The 12,148-nt window shown below is 47.1% G+C and overlaps 1 protein-coding gene across 3 annotated transcripts in view; it reads right to left on the bottom strand.

Annotated features, from left to right (window-relative positions):
- CTNNA2 (catenin alpha 2) overlaps positions 1–12,148 on the bottom strand; it is a 1,798,423-nt gene that overhangs the window by 383,664 nt on the left and 1,402,611 nt on the right. The window lies entirely within an intron of this gene.

The following is a 12,148-nucleotide window of genomic DNA, read 5'->3' as shown; positions in this document are numbered from 1 at the left end:
AGTGTTGTTGACTGCTCGCGGATGATGGTAGCTATCTAGCGCCCGACTAGCCATCTGCACGTAACACACATCACAGCGTCCAGTTGCTGTGTCCGCCAGTACGGCGCCGTGCGCTTCCTCTGCACTTTCCTTACCCAAGCCTGGGTGGTTAGTGGCGTCCGTCAGTGCGGCACCGCATGCACTCTCGTGCCTTTATATACTATTTAATAGTTTCCTTACACACCCAGTTGTGGTGTTGTGCCAGCAAGTGGTCTAATCGGACTTCAATCCTGAGTTGGGGTTGTGTTCGCTGACTTCTTGCTCGCGCTCTATGTGTGGTACCGCGGTCCTGTGTCGCAACAGGATCGCTTCCTTCACGCAGGGTGGAGTTAACCCATGTGTGTGTATTCCTATAGTACCGCCATATAGTCCGTCTTTACTAGCAGCAGGGTTTTTACCTGCACGGTGGACCTCGGACTGCGAACGCACCTGGTTCCATATCATCTTATACTTGGTGCGTTCCGCCAGTCCTTAACAGTATGTTTGTGCCCAATGTTCATACAGTCAGGAGATATGAGGGTGGCCACCATCCACCATATGAACCAACTGAAATAAAACCTATATGGCATATTATATGTTTCTTTACAATGGCCATGCTGCACTATCCTATGAATTTAGATGGTATGAAAGTACGTATCAACCAGATGGACACCAAAAGAACACACTTGTGGATTCACTGTCAAAAACATTTTGACAGTGAGGGTGACCAGAGAGTGTAACAGGCTGCCATGAGAGGTAGCGAGTTCTACTTCAATGGAAGTCTTGAAACAGAGGCTGGTCAGACATCTGTCTGAGATGGTTTAGTGAATCCTGCATTGAGCAAGGGGTTGGACATGATGACCCGTGAGGTCCCTTCCAACTCTAACATTCTATAGTTTGGTAATTCCATCAAGTTAACGGCAAAATTAACAGTATAAGTTGTGAAACACTCCCAACATATACTGTGGGCTAAGTGCATAGACGCAGTGCAGCATTTTGGTTGATTTCTTTTTTCTTTTTTGATTTCAGGGGAGGATCACTCCTTTGACAAGTGGCAGGAATATGCACGGCATGGAGAGCTGGAATTAGGTTGTCTAGGCAATCGTAACGATCTGAATAACTTTCTATTAATGGAAATTTTTAGAAAAGACTTTTGACAAAGTCTAGTAGTTTAAAGGGCTTGTACTCTACTTGACACGGAGTCCCCTGCTAGTCTTGTGACCACTGCTGCCTGTCACTGGTTGCTGATTGACTTCCTTCACATTTCATCCACAGGGCAGATGCCAGAATTTTTTGTCATCTAAGAATATTGAATTAATTATACCAATAACACGGGGATCAGAGTTTGATTGGTGTATTATTACAGTGTGCTCCGATTCTCTTGAATGAAGAGAAGAAAAAAAAACATTCTATATCTTCTCGATTCTGTGAGGCCAAAGATATTGGATCACACACAGATGCCATCTGAGTACAGTCTGATGTTTCGCTCATTAACTTGCATGATCAAGTGTGATCCAAATATAAGATTACTCTCAGGTAAGCTGTGACTTTTTTCTTCAAGCCAAATCTGTCTGAGAAAAAATTGGACATGTTCACGACCCCATAGAATGACATTTGTCAGAGTGCGATCCGATGTTTTGTCCAATCACACTTGAATAGAAAATATGCTCATCTAAAAATAAGAAAAACCATGTTAGGGCTAGCTGAACGCACTAAATAATTAGGAAGATGGTATAAGGTGCGTTCGCAGCCCGGGGTCCACCGTGCAAAGATGGAACCTGCTGCTGAGTAATAACGGACTATATGATGGTATAATGTGGATGCACACACTGGTTAGCTTCAACCGGTATGAAGGAAGTGAACCCTGTTGCGTCAGAGGGCTGCAGCACTGCACAAAGAGCACAAGCAAAGAGTTATAGAACTCTATCCCAAGACTCAGGGAAAGACTTCCTCTAGCCGCTTGCGGTCGACACCGTGGGGTGTCAGAGTTAAACAGAAATAATAATTTAATGCACAAGAGGGCATGAAGTGCCGCTCTGGGGGATGCCTCTAACCACCCAGACTTGGGTCAGGAGAGCGCACGGCGCCGCACTGGTGGTCACTGCAATCAGACGCTGTATCATGTGCTAGGTGAGCAGGTAGCACTGTCGGGCGCTAGATAGCAAGCAGCCACCATTCGCGAGCAGTCAACAACACTAGGATGGGGGATGATTAAAGAGCGACAGTCACACATCTACACACACAGGTTTTCAAGTATACACTAGCACATGGCCGAGCGGCCATGCAAACCTTTTATAGCACCAGTGCTATGGGACCTTCCAGATGGTCCAATAGGAGCCGCAACAGGACCCGAGCATGTGACCCCGACCTCCAATGGGAGGTTGTTCTGTGGGCATGATCAGGATGGGAAAAGCAGGACTTAGTCCCAGAAAGACCTGCTCTCTGCTGATCAGTGCTGTCTACAAAGGCAGAGCCTGGAAGGGCAGCAGTAACCAGTCGCACAGTATCTGCTTTCCTCTCTCGCCGCAGCTTTTCCTGTATGGAGGGGGGCACAGGGGGTGGGAGGGGTTTTGGGCTCAGGAATCTTTTTTTTAATCCAAATAAAAAAAAAAGAGTTTTCATATCTTCTCTCCAGCGAACGATGCTGGAGAGAAGAAATGATTAGCGGCTTCAGCACCACGCGGGGGGGACAGCGCTTACAGTAGCTCTGTCTCCTGCACAGCACACGGACAACATCCGTGTGCGGGACGTGTTTTACACGGACCCATTGACTTTAATGGGTCCGTGTAATACGTGCGCTCCCATGAGCACTGACATGTCTCCGTGTTTTCAAAACGGACACACGGTCCGTGAAAACATGCTGACATGTGCAGAGACACATTGATTTTAATGTGTCTACGTGTGTTAGGTCTCGAGTTCCCGCTTCTGCACAGGGGGAATCTCGAGCCATCTCCGCTGCGGTCTCCCATTCTTATCCAGCCACAGTGGAGTCTGTTCAGCATGGACGTCGGTCCCAGCGTCTTGCTCAGTCTCACTCTGTACATAGAGTTACTGCTGCTTCTTCAGCTTCTGCCATTAAAGCCAGTGCTGGTCAGCAGCGAGCGGACTTCTCTGGGACTAAGTCCTTGTCTGCACACATTGAGCATGCCCAGGGCAAGATTTCCCGTTGGAGATCGAGGGTCATGTGCTCAGGCTCTGCAGCACATACCATTGTTCCTCTTGGCAGGTCTTGGAAGGGCAAAGTTTCTGTGGCCACTTCCTGTGCTGCAACTATATAAACTGCGCATGACCGCACGGCCATGCGCTAGTGTACAATTGTTAATGTGTGTATGTTGTGAGTGCAAGTCGTCCTTGGATACCCCTACCCTATTGAATGTCTGTTCGTGGAAGGTGTATGTTTGCTATTTAGCGCCCGACTTAGCCTACAGCACGAATCACACATTACAGCGTCCAGTTGCAGTGACCGCCAGTACGGCGCCGTGCACTTCCTCTGTGCTTTCCTTACCCAAGCCTGGGTGGTTAGTGGCGTTAGTCAGTGCGGCACCGCATGCACCCTTGTGCCTTAATATTGTCATTTAGTTTCCTTACACACCCAGTTGCGGTATTGTGCCAGCAAGGGTCTAATCGGACTTCAATCCTAGTTGGGGTTGAGTTCGCTGACTACTTGCTCGCGCTCTATGTGCGGTACCGCGGTCCTGTGACGCAACAGGATCGCTTCCTTCACGCTGGGTGAAGTTTAACCCACGTGTGTATACTTATGAGTACCGCCATGTAGTCCGTCATTACTTGGCAGCAGGTTCCATCTCTGCACGGTGGACCCCGGGCTGCGAACGCACCATACTCTATCTGTCTTATAATTTGGTGCGTTCCGCTAGCCCTAACATTACACTAGCGCCAGGGTCTGGCTAGTAATGACGGACAAACAGCAATCCTTGCGGTATATCCAGCAGCTGGAGGGTAGGTTGGCGGCTCTTGAGAGCGCAACCTCAGCTGTGGATGTTACCGCAGTTGCTGTACAGGCTGCTAGCGTGGCTGCAGCAACCCTGTCCATTACCACCCCTGCTCCGACATTTTCTCGCCTCCCGCTGCCAGAAAAATTTTCTGGTGATAGCAAATTTTGTAGGGGATTTGTGAGTCAGTGCTCTATTCACCTCGAGCTCCTGGCTGCACGTTTTCCCACAGAGCGGGCTAAGGTGGGATTTATAGTGTCTCTCTTGTCGGACAGGGCGTTGGAATGGGCTACGCCGCTGTGGGAGCGTGGCGATCATGTGGTGCAGAGTGCTCCGCTGTTTCTGAGCACTCTGAAACAGGTCTTTTTAGGACCTCAAGTCACCCATGAAACTGCGCTCCAACTGCTGGCATTAACTCAGGGTGAGTCCTTGGTCAGTCATTTTGCCGTCCAATTCCGCACTTTAGCTCCTGAGCTGGATTGGTCGGATAAAGCTCTTATCCCCATATTTTGGAGGGGCCTGGCTGACCACGTTAAGGACGCTCTGGCCACTAGGGAGGTTCCTGCCACACTGGAGGAGCTAATAACTGTCTCCACTCGAATTGACCTCCGTTTTAACGAGCGGAGGTTAGAGCGAGTCCAGTGTAGGCAGAGGTTTCGGCTGGCTCCTACCTTCGCCAAACCTCTGGAATCTCCGGTCCTGGTTCCTGAGTCACATGAGGCCAGGGAAGTGTCACAAGCGGGATCTAAGTCCCGGACCGCTTGTGCACTCAAGGTCTGCCATGTTTGCCAGCAGTCAGGACATCTAGCCACCAGATGTTCTCAGCGGTCGAGGAAACGTCAGCGTCTAGTGGTAGTAGGTGGAGGTACACTAGACACGGCGACGTTTGCCTCTAAATTGTCCTTTAAGGGGGCAATTACTATAGGCTCATTCTCCCACTCGGTAGAGCTCTGCGTGGATTCTGGGGCGGAGGGCAATTTTATGTCTTCTGCCTTCGCCCAACGTCACGCAATACCCCTGGTTATGCTAGCTCAACCAGTAACGGTACGAGTGGTGAATGGGTCGACACTGCCCTCACAGATAACACACCAAACCATCCCTTTTACTCTGTCCATGTCGCCATCTCATCAGGAGATTATATCTCTGCTCGTCATTCCTGAGGGAATTGATGAGGTCCTGTTGGGAATACCTTGGCTACGGTACCACTCTCCTCATATCGAGTGGTCCTCTGGCAGAATCCTGGGATGGGGCGAATCTTGTGGGGGTAGGTGTCAGAGGGAGTGCGTTCAGGTTGCTACTACAGAGGTACCCGCAGATCTTTCCTCTCTCCCCAAGCAGTATTGGTCTTATGCTGACGTGTTCTCCAAAAAGGCGGCGGAGATCCTTCCGCCCCATCGCCCTTATGACTGTCCTATTGATCTCTTGCCTGGTGCTGAGCCTCCCCGGGGTCGAGTCTATCTGCTATCTCTCCCGGAGACGGAGGCAATGTCACAGTACATACAGGAAAATCTGGCAAGAGGATTCATTAGGAAGTCAGTGTCACCTGCTGGGGCAGGGTTCTTCTTCGTGCAGAAGAAGAATGGGGAATTGCGTCCATGCATAGACTACAGGGGTCTTAATGCCATCACCGTTAAAAATAAGTATCCTTTGCCCTTGATATCTGAGCTCTTCGATAGGCTTCGGGGAGCAAGGTTATTTACTAAACTAGATCTGTGGGGTGCTTACAACCTGATTCGCATCTGTGAGGGGGACGAATGGAAGATGGCTTTTAACACCAGGGATGGGCACTATGAATATCTGGTGATGCCTTTCGGGCTCTGTAATGCCCCAGCCGTTTTCCAAGACTTTGTGAACGATATCTTCCGGGATATGCTTTCCACCTCGGTCGTAGTCTATCTGGATGATATTCTCATCTACTCTCCAGATATTGACTCCCACCGGAGAGATGTTTGCAAAGTCTTCGACCTCCTACGGGCAAACTCCCTCTATGCCAAGTTGGAGAAGTGTATGTTTGAGCAGGAGTCCTTACCTTTCCTGGGCTACATCATCTCTGCCCAGGGATTGGCTATGGATCCTGCCAAACTACAGGCTGTGATGGACTGGCAGGAACCCCATTCTCTTAAAGCGGTGCAGCGCTTTATGGGGTTCATTAATTATTATCGCCAGTTCATTCCGCACTTCTCAACTTTGGTAGCTCCCTTGGTTGCCCTCACCAAGAAGGGGGCGAATCCCAAATTGTGGTCTGAGGAGGTCTCCAAGGCCTTTAACTCTATAAAGTCACACTTCGCTAGCGCTCCCATCCTACATCGCCCCGATGTTGATAAGCCATTTATCATGGAGGTGGATGCCTCTTCTGTTGGTGCTGGAGCAGTCCTCGTCCAAAAGGATGCTCAAGGTCGGAAGCATCCTTGCTTCTTTTTCTCCAAGACCTTCTCACCAGCAGAGAGGAATTATTCCATCGGGGACAGGGAGTTGCTAGCCATGAAGTTGGCTTTCTCGGAGTGGAGACATCTCTTGGAGGGAGCACGTTTTCCCTTCCAAGTCTTCACAGACCATAAAAATTTGGTGTACCTGCAGACAGCCCAGCGGTTGAATTCTCGCCAGGCCAGATGGTCCTTATTCTTCTCCCGTTTTCATTTCACCCTCCATTTTCTTTCTGGGGAGAAGAACATTCGGGCCGACGCTCTCTCTCGCTCGGTTGTGTCATCTGCGGAGGAGGAGGAGGAGACTCGGCTTATTGTCCCCACCGAGAGCTTGAGAACTGTGGCCCCGGTTTCGCTAGAGTCTGTGCCCCCGGGCAAGACTTTTGTTCCATCCTGTTTGCGACCGGAGGTTCTCTCTTGGGCACACTCGTCCAGGGTGGGTGGACATTTTGGTACCAAAAGGACATCTGAGTTACTGGCGAGGACATACTGGTGGCCGCATATGGCTCGTGATGTCGCAGAGTATGTTCGGGCGTGTGTCTCTTGCGCCAAGAACAAGACTCCTCGGCAACGGCCAGCTGGTTTGCTTTATCCTCTGCCGGTGGCGGACAGGCCCTGGGAGATGGTCGGGATGGACTTTGTGGTGGGCTTACCCAAGTCTCGGAACTGCACCATTATCTGGGTGATCACCGACCATTTTTCCAAAATGGTGCACTTGGTGCCTCTTCCACGGCTACCTTCTGCACGGGCGTTGGCTGTCTTGTTCGTCAAGCATATCTTTCGCCTACACGGTATGCCAGACAAAATTGTTAGTGACCAGGGTCCCCAGTTTGCGTCTCGATTCTGGAGAGAGCTTTGTCGTCTACTCAGTATTGAGTTGAATCTCTCTTCGGCATATCATCCCAAGACGAATGGGTTGGTAGAGAGGGCCAACCAGACCTTGGTCACATATTTACGACATTTTGTTTCTGCCAGGCAGGATGACTGGGCATCTTTGCTACCGTGGGCAGAGTTTGCACTTAACAATGCCATAGCCGACTCCACCAGTCAGACTCCATTCCTCCTAAATTACGGCCAGCATCCGCGTGTTCCTGTGCCCATGCCTGTGTCTTCTGCTGACTCCAGGGTGGCAGACAGGGCTGTGGAGGCACGGGACTTTTGGGACCGCACGCAGGATGCCATTCGAGCCTCCAAGGAGAGAATGAGGTCCTCCGCTGATGTTCATCGGCGCCCCACTCCGACCTTTGCTCCTGGCGACTTGATGTGGCTCTCCGCCCGTCACATCAGGCTGCGAGTTGAGTCCACTAAGTTTGCTCCTCGCTACTTGGGTCCCTTCAAGGTTCTCGAACGGGTTAATCCTGTGGTGTACCGTTTGGCTTTTCCTCCGCGCTTGGGTATCACCAACACCTTTCATGTGTCCCTCTTGAAATCCGTATACATGTCCCGGTTTTCCGAGTCATCTGCCGGGACATCGGGTTCGTCTACGGACAATTACGAGGTGAACACTATTTTGGGGTGGAAGGTGGTACGCGGCAAAAAGTTCTATCTGGTGGATTGGAAGGGTTATGGCCCAGAGGACAGGTCTTGGGAGCCTGCTGAAAACATTCGGGCCCCACAGCTCATTGCTGCCTTCGAGCGTAGCGAGGCTCAAGAAGGGGGGGGCCCTAGGAGAGGGGGTAATGTTAGGTCTCGAGTTCCCGCTTCTGCACAGGGGGAATCTCGAGCCATCTCCGCTGCGGTCTCCCATTCTTATCCAGCCGCAGTGGAGTCTGCTCAGCAGGGACGTCGGTCCCAGCGTCTTGCTCAGTCTCACTCTGTACAGAGAGTTACTGCTGCTTCTTCAGCTTCTGCCATTAAAGCCAGTGCTGGTCAGCAGCGAGCAGACTTCTCTGGGACTAAGTCCTTGTCTGCACACACTGAGCATGCCCAGGGCAAGATCTCCCGTTGGAGATCGAGGGTCATGTGCTCAGGCTCTGCAGCACATTCCATTGGTCCTCTTGGCAGGTCTTGGAAGGGCAAAGTTTCTGTGGCCACTTCCTGTGCTGCAACTATATAAACTGCGCATGACCGCACGGCCATGCGCTAGTGTACAATTGTTAATGTGTGTATGTTGTGAGTGCAAGTCGTCCTTGGATACCCCTACCCTATTGAATGTCTGTTCGCGGAAGGTGTATGTTTGCTATCTAGCGCCCGACTTAGCCTACAGCACGAATCACACATTACAGCGTCCAGTTGCAGTGACCGCCAGTACGGCGCCGTGCACTTCCTCTGTGCTTTCCTTACCCAAGCCTGGGTGGTTAGTGGCGTTCGTCAGTGCGGCACCGCATGCACCCTTGTGCCTTAATATTGTCATTTAGTTTCCTTACACACCCAGTTGCGGTGTTGTGCCAGCAAGGGTCTAATCGGACTTCAATCCTAGTTGGGGTTGAGTTCGCTGACTACTTGCTCGCGCTCTATGTGCGGTACCGCGGTCCTGTGACGCAACAGGATCGCTTCCTTCACGCTGGGTGAAGTTTAACCCACGTGTGTATACTTATGAGTACCGCCATATAGTCCGTCATTACTTGGCAGCAGGTTCCATCTCTGCACGGTGGACCCCGGGCTGCGAACGCACCATACTCTATCTGTCTTATAATTTGGTGCGTTCCGCTAGCCCTAACAACGTGAGTCAGTGTCTCCGGTACGTGAGGAAACTGTCACCTCACGTACCGGAGCCACTGACGTGTGAAACAGGCCTAAAGCCTGGCCACAGGCAAGGTCCCAAGGAAGATTTGTAAAGCATGACAGCGTGCTTCTTATCGGCGGTAAAATCATTACTAGTTTGTCCAGATAAAAGAAAGTTTGTTAAAAATAATTTACTGATTAAGTGTGGGATTAGAACAATAATTCGAAAAACATATCTAAATATAAAGATCTCTTTCAGAAAAAAAAAAGTATTTAATTATAAAGATACAGGTAATTAAATCACCAAAGTTTTAACTAAGTTTCTCACAAAAAAAAGAGAATGTAAGATTAGGCTCCATACGTTATGTTTGGAAAATGTCCTGTTAGGATATGTTCACACAAAATTTTTGAAGGTCATATTTTTATGAGAAACTTAGTTAAGGAAATAAATATTTTATTTTTTTCGGCAGGAGTTTTATTTTTCTTTAAAAACTTCCTAAAGCTACTTTGAAACATTTTTAAAGAAGCCTTCCTCCCAGCCAAGTGTTTATCCTCTTATTATGGTAGAGTCATCATATTATATAGCATTAAATACTTACAATTGCTCATTTTGCCTTTCTACCCTGCTAATTGTTCTCTTTTCTCAGCTCTATGTGGAAACAGAAAGTCTCCTACAAAAATCATTCCTCTTTATAACTTATGACCCAGCTGACCAAGTGATGACTCATGCAGGGAAAAGAGACTTCCTGTTCATACGTAGAGCATAGAAGGATTCAGCTAGTCAAGTTTTAATCATGGGATGTCATAGACCTAATGGAAAAGAGAAGAATTAGCTGGGTAAAAAGGCAAAATGAGCAATTGTATATAATATGATGATTGCAATATATTAAAATGATATCAATTTTGATGTGCGCTATTCTTTAAAGATATGTTTTCCACAAGGTTTCTACCACACAGTGTTTTTTAGCCTTTGTAATTTACAGTATTGAGTTCGGAGTGAATACTATGATGCATCCACCTAAAGAAAATGTCTCCCTTTCCTCTATTTTTTTTTCCCATGGCAAGATTTTCCCAACCTCATTAGAAGAAAAAAGAAATAATAATAAAAAAACCTTATCACATGAACAGCACAGACAAGTTTCCACTGAAAATAACATGAAGAATATTCACACAATATGGTAAGAATTTTTTTTATGGACTTCGGAGCAGATCCGATTCCAAATCTTTTGTGGAAATTTTAGAGTGAACGAGTTTTTAGCATTAAAAACAGATATCGATCTATTAAATGTTTATCTACCGTTAGTGAAAACATCTTTCATGCAATAATTGCCGATTGTCTGAATTTTATTTCTTCCCAAAAATCAAAATCTTTCCATGCTTCAAATAGATGACTTACTAAAATAATACCTTGGAAAAAAAATCAGGACCTTTTAAACTGACTCTTTATTTGGGGGATACACTATTACTCTGATATCAGTACTTCTGCTCATCTACTGTTTGATGGGAAGATGATGCTCAGACAATTGATTTGGCCTCTTCATTTTTTACATTGTTCCCTACTGCACATATTAGCTTTGTTGGATAATTCATCTCTTTGAAGTGAATAGAATAAAGTATCAATACAAAGAGCAGCCACTGATTTAATATTTAAAGGGGTAGTTTCTCATTGTTTGCTTATGAGGGAGCATGTGACAAGACCTATCCATAGTCTTCTCCAATTGTAAAACACCACATATGGTATGGTTAAATTCTCCTCCATAAGCAGCCATTATATCAATAGACATGTTGGTCAGTTTTTTAGGAATGTTGCAGTAAAAATAAATATTGGAAAACCCTTTAATAGCCTATCCTAATAAAAAGTTAGCAACTTTTAAAACCTGGATGACGCATTTTTGTTAAACGGTTTATCCAGGACAATTTTTTTTTTTTACTATTGGCCTAAAAATTACTGTTAACTACCTAAAAGTTACTTAAAAGTTGCTAACTACCTGCCTGTTCTACCCAGCGCTGGTACAGAGCAGTCACTAACCACTCCATCCATCAATTCGGCAACTGTCAGTCAACAGAGCAGATCTTCCTCTTCCGGTCTGCTTTGTCTCAGTTAGGGCCAAGCTAGTTCTTTGCGAAATACCATCTGGCTCTTATTCTCTTCTGTCTCCAATCTACCTTTGAGAACATATTTTTAGATGCTCTTTCGAAGAGACAGACATGCTGTAATCCAGGCATCATGACTCCAAGAAACCACATATTATGGATATTAACGCCTCCTAATGAACCAGCATTGAGAATGGGGAAACATATCAAATTCGTGGTATACTGATATCTATGTGGGGTCCTTACCATCCAAGCTGAATCTGTGCTCTATTTGTGTCTTTATTTATCTTGTTTACCCCATATGGGTTTAAGGATTTCAATTGTATATCCCTGCAAGGGTTTGGCTTAACACGAACAGCACTTCCTGTATACACAGACACTTTATACATACTGTATATATAAATTTTAATGGGTATTTTTCTGAGCCGTGATAGCCACCTAATCACCCAGATTTCTGGATGTCCTGTCTAACTTTCTTCATCTATAACAGGGGCTTCTATTTCCAGGACTCCCAAGGGGTCAGCTTGGGTGAGGTGACGGTGAGAGATGGTGCCAAAATTGTGAGCTTTATTTAGTGTGCCAACCTCCAAGCTCGGGTAGGGCTATTGATAGGGTGCATTATCTAGAAAAAATATTTAGGTCCTTCTCTAACTTACCTTTTTCAGTTCTGTTTTTGCGTGGCTTACCAACAAATATCTAAAGTATTTGGGACACTATATGTACCTGGATGTGGCTGATTTTTGGGAATTGCTTATGGAGCACCCTTTTAATTGTGAGAATTGCTTATGGAGCTCCATTTTAATTGTGGGAATTGCTTAGGAAGCTCTCTTTTAATTATTATTAATAAAGTTTAATTTTTAATGGGTGAGGATTTTCTGACTATGTTTTACAGAGCGATCATTGACCACTCCTGACAGCAAGTTGGCTGCTCCAAGTCAACAGAAATTCTCATTCTCTTCCTGACTGCTTTGTTGAAGAGATGTGATTGCTGACATCAAG

Source organism: Ranitomeya imitator, chromosome 1, assembly GCF_032444005.1.
Source record: "Ranitomeya imitator isolate aRanImi1 chromosome 1, aRanImi1.pri, whole genome shotgun sequence".
NCBI lineage: Eukaryota > Metazoa > Chordata > Amphibia > Anura > Dendrobatidae > Ranitomeya > Ranitomeya imitator.
The sequence above is the reverse complement of the archived record's forward strand: the minus strand, read 5'-3'. Positions and strand labels throughout refer to the sequence as shown.